Here is a 12,218-nt window from a genome sequence, read left to right as displayed (position 1 = left end):
TAGTCTAGAGTGATTATAAGATAGTTTCGGCTTAAAACTTTCTTATTCATTGATAGTGTGCATACATCCTGTAGATAGGGATGAGCAAAACTCGACTTGAAAAATCAATCTTTTCAACAAGCCTCGAATCGATTCGAAAAGATTTGATTCGAATTAACATCGAGTTGAAATCTCATAAACCTGACTTGAAAAATTTCAAAGTCAGTCAAGTTATAAAATAGAACTCGAATAACTTGAATAGTGACTCGAATTTATTTGACTCAAATTGATTCAACACTCATCCCTATCTGCATATATAATTACTCAACCCAAAATATTTAGAGAGATTAACACTCTCTTTAACCACTAATATCGTTCAATGGATTCGTCAAATTATATTATGTAATTAAATTTTACATATTATTATTATTATTATTTAAAATATAAATATTGTGTGCAAAATATTTATTTTTTTCACCCAGACGGTGTTGTGTGATTAACTCTACAGTGTGCATACATATGTGGGGGAGAGAGAGAGTAGTAAGAAGAGGGGAAAGATCATGAAAGACAGTTAAAAGAGGAGCGAAATTACATGACGATATGCATGTAATAGTTCCAAGATAATAACGTGAGTTCTACGTAATAACAATTATTTCCAAGTAAACCATATACACCTCACGAGACTGCATCCCACATCATTTATTTCCCATGTATTCATCATCACCACTTCCTTCTACATTATATATAAACAAAACCCTATTTCATGTCAAAACATACTGCTGAAAGATCGATCACTTATATATAAGATAACCCTAAGTTAAATCATTATAAACATGTCTCATATTGCTGTGGAAAGAAATAGGAGAAGGCAAATGAATGATAACCTCAAGTTCTGCGTTCTTTAACCCCTTGTTTCTACATTAAGAGGGTAATTCTTCTTCTTTTCTGTCTTCTATTCCGATACGAAGATTGTGGGATCAACCGAAATCGTTTAAGTTAATTTTTTCTTCTAATTTTAGGGTTTCCTTTTGTTTCAGGGTGACCAAGCATCGATCATAGGTGGTGTTATAGAGTTCATCAGGGAATTGCAGCAAGTTTTGCAAGCTCTGGAATCGAAGAAACAAAGAGTTTAAGCCCTAGCCCTAGTCCAAGTACTCCAAAGTCACTACTTTTGCCTGCAAAACCTAACTGTAGCCCCATCGGAATCGAAACCGTGGGAGAAGTTGGAGCATGTTGCAACTCGCCGCTTGCGGATGTCGAAGCAAGGATATCGGGATCCAATGTCATCCTGAAAATCGTTTGCCGACGGATACCCAGTCAATTCTAAAGATAATAGCTGTGCTGGAGAGATTTTCATTTGAGGTTCTTCACCTCAACATAAGCAGCATGGAAGACACTGTGTTATACTCCTTTGTCATCAAGGTATACATCTTTTATTTATTCCAACCATTGTTTTCTGTTGCGGGTATTTAATAATGCATAAATAACTTAAATTTGATCATATCACGGGGATTTTATAGTTTAAGGTTTGTACTCCTTTTTCGTAAGGGTATGGCCATTTGTTTTGGGCTTTAGGGATTATATTCTCCATTTGTTTCAACTATAGTTGTTATGGGTATTAAGAAATGATTCACACGATAACGAATTTGATAATGTTTGAAATAATTTCTTTGACAGTATCACCTATGTTTCAAAATGGGAAATTGGGTTCGAATTCTTTAACTAAGATAAGAGGTTTGAATTCTTTAACTAAGATAGAGGTTTGAATATTGACTTTCGAGAATAGAGTAAATTGAGTTGGGAGAATCATCACTATAGTATCTATTTAGAATATTTCATAATTATGACAACACATACCTTCTAGAAGCAGCTGCTCGAACTCAGAACCTCTAGGAAACAACATTCCCTTTAACCATTGAAATCACTTCATGGGTTTATATAAGTAAGATTGTATTTAATTTTGAAATACACATGCAATGTTAGATAAATTTTATATAGAATATGGGAGATTTTACTTTCCAATATGCATTTATTACGTGCTTCTAATCATATGCTTATCTGAAACAGGTTTCACTGCATTTCTCAAGACAAGCATTGTCAACTACGGAAAAATAAATATATAAAAAAATGGCTTGAGATTGCATTTCACCCATAAAGAAAGAGAAAGCATGAGAACAATTTAATCCTTTTCCTATTCTCTTTTTCTTACTGAACATATAATATTACAAGAACTTTTAGATACCACTTGATATTAGCATATAATATAACATGTAATTTCAGATAGAAACTCATCTTATTTTGGAATGTTATTCTTTCTTTGGACAGATTGGTCTAGAATGTCAGCTGAGCTTGGAGGAACTTGCTGTTGAAGTTCAGCAAAGCTTCTTCTCGGAGCCAGTTTTCCTTAACGAAATATAGATTTTCAGTCTTAAAATTTATGTTCTAATAGTTATATCTGCGTACAAGAAATGAAACATATAGAATTTCATTTCTCTTTTTAGGTTGAGATATGTTTAATTCTAAATAAAGAAAATTACCAACTTATCCACTTTATCCATTATGTGGAGGGATAGTTTTAGGGACAGTTGCTCCATTACAGCATATATCTATAAACTATAACATAAAATGAAAAAGATACTACAATTTTACAGTTCATAACGTACTGTAAAAGTGATGTGCCATGCCGCAACAAATTGGCTTTTGTTTTTTCATTTGGCTGAGCTAGTAGAGATAAGGGAGGACGAAGAAAAGAATGGAGTGAAAAAGGAAGGACGGTCGTATTCTCTCATATGCTGGCAGTTGGCATTTGGCATCATATCCTAATTTTTTATGTTGCATGACTCCCCGGTGTCGAGGCCTTTTCCCTTTGTCAATTGTGTCTCGTCCCACCCAACTAAACTCCAACATGTTTTGGATTTCATTGATCAATCTACATGTTGGTGGCATGAGCATTTGGTGACTAATTTTTCCCTCTTTATATTGCACAATGATACTTGGTATTCCTCTCTATCATAGTATAAGAGCTGGTCTACTTAATTGAGGCTTAGAGAAGCATGGTTGTTTCACTGTGAAGAATGCCTATAGCCATTTCTTGCATGTTGCTGAACATCAGCAACTTACACCATGCTCTGACCAACGCTTTTGTGTTTAATTTGGGCTCACTCGATCTCCGAGAAGGTTAAGGTTTGTATTTGGCGTTCTCCTCTCTACCTAAGCGCCCTATCTCCTCCATGTTGGAAAATAACTTACTACAAACAAAAGATTAGCACTGACTGGTGAAATAAATAAGATAAATAAATAAAGACTAAATATATTTGTGTCGTCTAGTCACTGCCTTAGAAACAATTTCACTCGAACTGGTGAAATCCCTAAATAAACATTGCCTCCAAGGTTAACACAGTCTTCTGAATTTGGTACACTCAAATTAAGGATGTGGAACTCGGAATAGAATTGCTCTTTCCTAGAAGAAAGAAAATATTTTCCGGAGTAAATTCTACCGGAAAAAGAAAAAAACTTCACTATGCTTTGTATTAGGTATGACTCATAAATATACCGGTAAAGAGGACAGAGGATGGAGCGGAGTGAGCGAACATCATCTGTCCATACAAAGAAAGTCTCGTAGTAGGGTTACGATTATGTGAGTTGAGGGTGCGGGGCTGTGCCCCCGAGGTACGTACAAGGTTATTTTGTAAATATGTACCAGGGTTTATTTATTATAAAAGGAGATGTAACCTAAACCTATGAGATATTGAATGAAAAACTAGTGTCGCCTAAGGCACCGAAGGCATAAGCACATTGTTGAACATCGTTAAAATTCTTGTGTTCTTTCTGTTTTCTTTACTCAATTATTCAACAATTGGTATCATGTCAGGAGCCAAATTTGAAGTTGAGAAATTCGATGGTCAGGGTAACTTCGGATTATGGCAAACAAGGGTGAAGGATTTGTTGGCGCAGCAAGAGATCCTGAAGGCTTTGCGACCTACAAAGCTGGTATCGATGAAGGAGGAAGATTGGGAAGAATTGCAGCAATGAGCGACAGGAACCATATGATTATGTTTGGCGGACGAGGTCATGTATACGTCATGCATTTGTCGTCTCCAGATGAAATTTGGAAGAAGTTTGAAAGTTAGTTTATGTCCAAATCCTTAACGACTAAACTGTATCTAAAGCAGTGGTTGTATGGGCTGAAGATGCAGGATGATCATGATTTGGCGCAACACGTGAATGTCTTCAATCAAATCGTTTCTGATTTGGCAAACTTGATGTGAAAATTGAGGATGAAGACAAAGCGATGATTCTGTTGTGTTCGTTGCCTCCCTCTTACGAATACATGGAGACTACTCTTACATATGGGAAAGAGACTATCAAAGTTAATGAGATTCCTGCAGCCTTGTTATCACAACTAGCGCAAGCAGAATTCAGGGAAAGCTATCAAGTTGATAGCTTATATGTCAAGGGTAATCGAGACCGTGGACGGAAGCCAGAGAAGGCAGGGTCTGGGAAGCGGAATTTCAGATCTAAATCTAGGGATAAGAAGACAATTAACTGTTACAAGTACAAGGAGGTGGGACATATGAAGCGAGACTGTCCTAAGTTGAAAAAACAGACTGATGAGAAGCGTGATGACTCATCCAAGTCTGTGAATGTGGTAAAGGATGAATTCTGATTGCAGTGAGGGTGATATGCTTTCTATTTCAATGACTCAATTAGCGGATGCTTGGATTCTTAATTCTGTATGTTCTTAACAATCATGTCAAATAGGGAATGATTTTCGACATACATGTCAGTTGATTCTGGTTCTATTTATTTGTGTGATGATCGATGTTGCAATAATGTTGGTATTGGTGATGTCAGAATTAAGACGTGGTTTTGTTTCGAACGTTGTGTGGTGTTCGACATATCCCAGATTTGAAGAAGAATTTGATTTCTTGGAACTTTGCACAAGAATGGTTTCATCCCTAAGGCTGATGAGGATAGAGAAACCATTCAGATTATTAAAAGAGCTTTAACTGTAATGAAAGGAAAGATGACTACAGGGAATATTTACAGATTGTTAGGTAGTACCGTTGTAGGTGGAGTTCATTATGTTGAGTTCTGTGATACTACCAAACTGTGGCATATGCGTCTTGCTCATCTTAGTGAACGTGGTATGGCTTAATTACATAAAAGTATTATGTTGCATGGTGTTAAAGTTGTAAGCTCGATTTTTGCAAGTATTGTGTTCTTGGTAAACAGACTAAAGTTCGTTTCAAGACTGGGAAGCACACAACTGAAGAGATTCTTGATTATGTGCATTCTGATGTATGGGGGCCTTCCACGACATCGTCTTTGGGTGGATCTAAGTATTATGTTGTATGTGGAGTTCATTATGTTGAGTTCTGTGATGATACTACCAAACTGTGGCATATGCGTCTTGCTCATCTTAGTGAACGTGGTATGGCTTAATTACATAAAAGTATTATGTTGCATGGTGTTAAAAGTTGTAAGCTCGATTTTTGCAAGTATTGTGTTCTTGGTAAACAGACTAAAGTTCGTTTCAAGACTGGGAAGCACACAACTGAAGAGATTCTTGATTATGTGCATTCTGATGTATGGGGGCCTTCCACGACATCGTCTTGGGTGGATCTAAGTATGTTACTTTTATTGACGATTTTTCACGGAAAGTTTGGGTGTATTTTTTGAAACAGAAGTCTAACGTTTTTGAGAAGTTCAAGCTGTGGAAAGAGAGGTAGAAAACCAAACAAGACAAAAAATCAAGTGTTTACGGTCTGACAATGGTACAGAGTACACAGATTCAGAGTTTCTAAACTTCTGTAAGGAGCATGGGATTAAGAGGTATTTTACAGTGTGCAAGACACCACAACAGAATGGTGTTACGGAACGGATGAACAGGTCATTGAATGAAAGAGCCAGAGGTTTGCAGTTGAATGCGGGGATTCCCAAACACTTCTGAGATGGGCTGTTAACATGACGTGTTATCTTATCAATAGATCGCCAAGGGCATCATTGGTTGGGAAAGTTGCAAAAGAGGTATGGATTGGTCATGATGTTACTTTTGATCACTTACGGATTTTTAGTTGTTCTGCTTATGTGCATGTACCTGCTGATGAGAGATCCAAACTTGATGAAAAATCGAATGAGTACAATTTATGGGTTATAACAAGTGTCAAAGGATTCAAGTTCTGGGATCCAATTGCGAAGAAAATTGTGATCAATAGAGTTGCTGTTTTTATGAACAGTACATGTTGCAGTAGAGAAAGAAACAATGGTGGATTTCGAGCATTTTCCAATTGAGAAAAAAAGAAACTTCTCAACAAACTTCTGGTGGTTCCGCTACGGTTGATTTATAGGATTATAGTCTCGCTAGAGATAGGGTGAGACGGACGAATATAAAGCCTCCGAACAGATATGGCTTTGAAGACTTGGTCTCTTTTGCACTTACTGTTAGCAGTGATGATCCAGTTACTTTTCATGATGTTGTTACTAGTCAGGAAAACAACAAGTAGATGGCTTTCATGGTTGAGGGATGGTCTTTGCATCACAATCGTACATGGGAGTTAGTTCACCTTCATGAGGGTAAGAATCCGATTGGTTGTAATGAGTGTATAAGAAGAAACTAGCAGTAATAGAAAAAGAGGGGGAGAAGTTCAAGGCTCGTTTTGGTAGCAAAGGGTTTTTTACAGTAGAAAGGAGTTGATTATGATGAATATTTTCTCCTGTGGTCAGACACACTTCAATCCGAGCATTACTTGTATTGGAGGCTAGTTGGGATTTGCATTTAGAGCAGATGGATGTTAAAACTGTTTTTTGCATGGTGATTTAGAGGAGCATATCTATATGCAACCGTCTGAAGATTTCACTCAACCTGGAAATGAGCATTTAGTTTGCAGATTGAAGAAATCTTTGGACGGGTTAAAACAGTCTCCGAGACAATGGTACAAACGGTTTGACTCCTATATGACAAGATTGGCTACAAGCGATGTGAGTATGATTGTGTGTCTATGTTGAGAGCCTTGATGATGGTTCTTTTATTTTTTTGTTATTGTATGTTGATGATATGTTAATTGCTATGAAGAACATGGATGATGTTATCGGTTTGAAAACTTTATTGAGTCATGATTTGATATGAAAGATTTAGGTACTGCAAAGAAAATTATTGGAATAGAAATTTACAGGGACAGAGACTCAAGGAATTGTTGCTATCTCAACGGGTTATGTTGAGAAAATGCTAGAAAGGTTTGCGATTAGCAGCGCAAACCAGTGAGCACTCCATTGGCGAATCACTTTAAGTTTTCATTAGAACAATGCCCTAAGATAAGGAAGTTGAAGATATGGCACAGGTTCCGTATTCTAATGTTGTTGGCTGCTTGATGTATGCAATGGTATGTACTCGTCCTGATTTAGCTCATGTTGTTAGTCAAGGTTGTAAGTACATGTTTAAACCTAGTAAGCGTTATTGGGAAGCAGTCAAGTGGATCTTTAGGTACTTAAAGGGTATTGTGGGACATGGAATTATTTTGGTAGTTAGCGGGATAATCCTTTGGTTGTAGGATATGTGGATTCAGACTATACGGGTGACTTGGATAATAGAAGATCTACGACAGAGTATGTCTTTACTCTTGGTGGAGGGACTATTTGTTGGAAGTATACTGTTCAATCTGTTGTGGTATTATCTACAACTGAAGCTGAATACATGGAAGTGGCTGAAGCTACAAAAGAATCTTTATGGCTTACTGGTTTAGTGAAGGAGTTAGAGTTCAGCAAAGTGGAGTTCAGTTGCTTTGTGACAATCAAAGTACTATTCCATTGGCTAAGAATCAGGTATATCATGCTAGAACTAAGCATATTGATGTAAGGTTTCACAAGATTAGAGAGTTGGTTGCATCTAGAGAGATTTTGTTTCAGAAGGTACATACTAATGAGAATGCCGTTGATATGTTCTCCAAGCCAGTTACGACAGACAAGTTCATGCATTGCTTAGACTTATTGAATGTTTCGAGTTGTTAAAGAAGTAAGGTAACCCAACCCACATTGAATGTTTCCTAAGGGGTAGGATATTCGCCAAGGTGGAGATTTGTTAGATATGACTCATAAATATATCGATAAAGAGGATGGAGCGAACATTATATGTCCTTACAAAGAAAGTCTCGTAGTGGGGGTTACGATTATGTGGGTTGAGGGTACGGGGGATGTGGCCTCACGGTACGGTACAGGGTTATTTTTGTAAATATATACCAGGTTTTATTTATTATAAAAGGAGATGTAACCTAAACCTATGAGATATTGAATGAAAAATTATCACCGCCTAAGGCACCGATGACGTAAGCACATTGCTGAACCTCGTTAAAATTCTTGTGTTCTTTCTGTTTTCTTTACCCGATTATTCAACACTTTACGAAGAGAGAAAATATATAAGAAGATAGGAGAATGAAGAAATGAGTGAGTTGAAAATGAAGGAGTAAGCCTCCTTTTATAACTAAAAAAATGAGGGCATTTAGGTAACATTGTAAAAATAAAAATTAGCAAAATAATCTCCCAAATATCTCAACTTCTCCCATTTTCTCAATATTTGAATTTTAATTAATTTAAAATTTAAACTTCAAATAAATTGATTTATATATATTTATTTGCATTATTATATATATAACCAACAATCTCCTACTATTGCAAAGAAGTAAAGATCCGTAAAAGAATTAAAAGGAAATAGTAACAACGAAATTAATCTCTTAAGCACTAGCATTTGTTAGATTTGAACTAGTACATAGTGGAATGAGTAAGTCTTCTCTTTAACAAGTGAATGAATCTTGAACTTGTTAAGATTAGGGTTAACTCATAACACACTAATCTCATATCTATTTGAGTTTCACAGTAGTTCAATATTTTTTGCCAAATAATACATTAGGATACTTAAGTGCTCTAGAAAGACGACCCAAAGTCTTTCATAGAAGGTGGATAATCCTTCATACTTGCGTAGGTGATTTCATCAAGTCTATCTGAATATAGACCACCTAATTAGTTCTGTAAAATCATTAAGAGCTTTTACTAAGCCACCTCTCATTTATAAAGTTGGTTAATTCATCAAGTTCTTATCACTAGGACCACCCAAACTTAGGCTATGAATTCATTAAGACTATAAACTCAACCTCACAAACTAGTGTATCCATCAAGTCTGTCTCAATAGGACCACCCAAATCCTGGGCTACGAATTCATTAAGAGTATAAACCCAACCTCAAGTGTACATGATACGCCATATGGATTGGTATGTGTACAATGTGAATTAATAATCCAATGGGCTTAAGTCTTATCCCCCTCGACGAATCAAGAATCATTTTTCTACATAACCCTTTAGCTAAGAGATCAACAATGTTCCTTTCAGATTTTACGTACTCCAAAGCGATTACTCCCTTCCTTATAAGATGCCTCACAAATTCTTGTGTTATCATGTTGTATCTCTTCTTACCATTGTAAGATTGATTATTAGCAACACAAATTACAACTTATGAATCATATAATAATGACACTAAAGGTGTAGGTCTCTGTCATCTCTGCAAGTATATTTCTAAGTCGTTCGACCTCTTGCCCCGTCTAAATCAATAACAATGAACTATGATTCTATGGTAGAGCGATCAATACACGTTTTTTTTACAAACTTCCAGGAAATATGTGCTCCACTTAACGTAAAAATATACCCACTAATGGAACTTACTTCATCATTGTCAATTACCCAATTTGCATCACAATATCCTTCAAGGACTGTAGGTATCCAAAAAATTTAAGTTTCATAATTTAACCTTTAAGATATCTCAGTAAACAGTTAAAAGCATTCAAATGTTTATCACTAGGATTGTGAGTATTTTTACTTAACCTACTAACAGCGTAGAAAAATATGACCTTACTAGTAGGCCTGTAAATGAACTGAACGTTCAACAAACCGTTCATGAACCGTGCGGCGAGAAGTTCGTTTATGTTCGTTTATTTATTAAATGAACGAACATGAACAAGATTTCGCTTTCGTTTAATTAAATGAATGAACACGAACAAAGGGCTCGTTCGTTCATTTACGTTCGTGAACGTTCGATTATATGTTCGTTTATGTTTGTTCATTTATGTTCGTTCATTTATGTTCATTCATTTATGTTCAAACAGAGGGCAAGTTGAATATGTTACGAAGATTATTGAAGTTGTTTGGATTTCAAGAAGATTGTTTTGTTGAACAAATTAACTTTAAGACTTTATTATGTTCATATAACTTATTTATGATTTATGTATGTTTTTTTCGTATTCGAACAAATTAACTCTAAAGTTGCAGGTTATATTAATGAATTTTAAGTTGTTATTCTTGTTGTTTACTTTTTTTTACATTCATTTGTTATGTTCGAATAAGTTTGTTTTTTGTGTTTGTGTTGTTTATGTTTGTTTATTGTGTTTGTTTATGTTCATTTATTATGTTCGTTTATGTTCGTTCGTTTGTGTTCGTTTACGTTCGTTTATGTTCGTTTATCATTTAAATGAACATGAACAAACATATTCTTTAATGAACGAACATGAAAAAAATTGTTTGTTTATGTTCGTGTTTGTTTATTTCGTTTATTTATTAATGAACGAACATGAACATACCTACGTTTGTGTGTGTTCGGTTCATTTACAGGCCTACTTACTAGCTAAATGGAGTTGAGCGAGAAAAAGAATGCTTTGTGGAGAAGAGTAATCAAAGCTAAATATGGTGGCTGTAAACAAGATTGAAAATTGAAACGTGCTAATTCTAAAGGGATGTCGATCATATGGAATGAGATCATTAAAAACTTACAGCAAGGCGTTGTGGATGCTTGGATGGGAAGATTATTTTTAAATGGTTATTAGGTAATGATTAATAAATTTATTTTGAAATGATACATGGTGTGATGACTGTAAGTTTAGAGAAAAGTATCCTATACACTTTTGCATTGCAATAAATAATGGGAGTGTTATCGCTCATGAAGCCATAATGGAGACTTTCATACCCCAAAATTTGTTCTAGTGACCAAAGTTTATGGACCAAAGTGGTAATTTTACCGAAAATAAATTTTCTTGTAAATGGATATTTCATCCTCAAGAATGATATTTTTGTGGGATTCAAAATTTTGATCAGTTGTTTGTATTAAAAGTGATAAAACGATAAAGTTCGGAAAAAATTTGGATAATCATATCAAATCAAAAAATTCAGAAAATTTTGAATGGCTACAGTAAAAGGTTAATATTATTTCTATATTTTAATTTAGTATAATTTAACTTGGACCATTAGATTTAAGCTGATTTTTCATATTAAATCAAGACCGTTAAATTAAAATAGTAGGATTGTAATTTTCTAAAAGTACAAGGGCAAAGTTGGGAAAAGTGAAAATATTTGTATATATTTGACTATTAAGTGTAAGGATGATGTTATGATGATGTAAGGATGATTTTATGATGTTGTATTATGGTAATTCAATAAATTTTAAAGGTAAAAAGGTCTTTAGACATTAAAATGAATTTTAAATTGTTTAAATCCAAGTGTATTAGATATTTTAAGAGAAAAATCATGAAAAATTTCCTTCATCTTCCCCAAGTTGTCGTGACCTCCATAGAAAGTTAAGAAAGTTTTTCTTTTTCATTTTCAAGCCAGTTTATTAAGTTTTTTTTTGGATGAAATCATGAAATAGAAATTTTACCTACATGAATTTCTCTATCATTTAGTGTAAATAGTTCATGCTTTCCATGCTTAGATCACGAGTTCATGAAATTGATGGATGAAGGGGATGTTAGGTTTTTATGATTTAAGGATGGATTTTGATGTGGTTGATGTTATGGAACCATTTCCAAGCTTATGTGATGATAGAAAACAATTAGAAATGGTTGAATTAAAGTTTGGTTAATTGGGGTTTTTTATGGAAAGTTGAATATGAATTTAAATTGATTTGGATTTGGTTGAGATTTCATGGAAATGATGTTGAAAGCTTGACTTCATGATTGAATCAAGTTGGAAATTTTGCCTAAAACACTCTATAATATTCTACCATAAGGAAAAATAAGGAAAATTTCCCTAAGCTTAGAAATGATATTTGAATGATTCTACAAGCTTTAGAATATTGTTTGGACCAATTTGGAAGTTTGTAAAGTTATAATGACCAAATTGAAAATGTTGGAAAAATTGGGATTTGAATGGCAGTTATGCAAAAATTGATGTATTATGCTTGAATTGAATGTTGGAATACCTGATTAT

At 34.7% G+C, this 12,218-nt stretch overlaps 1 pseudogene; it reads left to right on the top strand.

Annotated features, from left to right (window-relative positions):
• Positions 1–812: 812 nt before the first annotated feature.
• Positions 813–2,404, top strand: LOC120126075 (annotated as a pseudogene).
• Positions 2,405–12,218: the final 9,814 nt, after the last annotated feature.

Source organism: Hibiscus syriacus, unplaced genomic scaffold (assembly GCF_006381635.1).
Source record: "Hibiscus syriacus cultivar Baekdansim isolate YM2019G1 unplaced genomic scaffold, ASM638163v2 tig00110450_pilon, whole genome shotgun sequence".
NCBI classification, from domain to species: Eukaryota; Viridiplantae; Streptophyta; class Magnoliopsida; order Malvales; family Malvaceae; genus Hibiscus; species Hibiscus syriacus.
The sequence above is the reverse complement of the archived record's forward strand: the minus strand, read 5'-3'. Positions and strand labels throughout refer to the sequence as shown.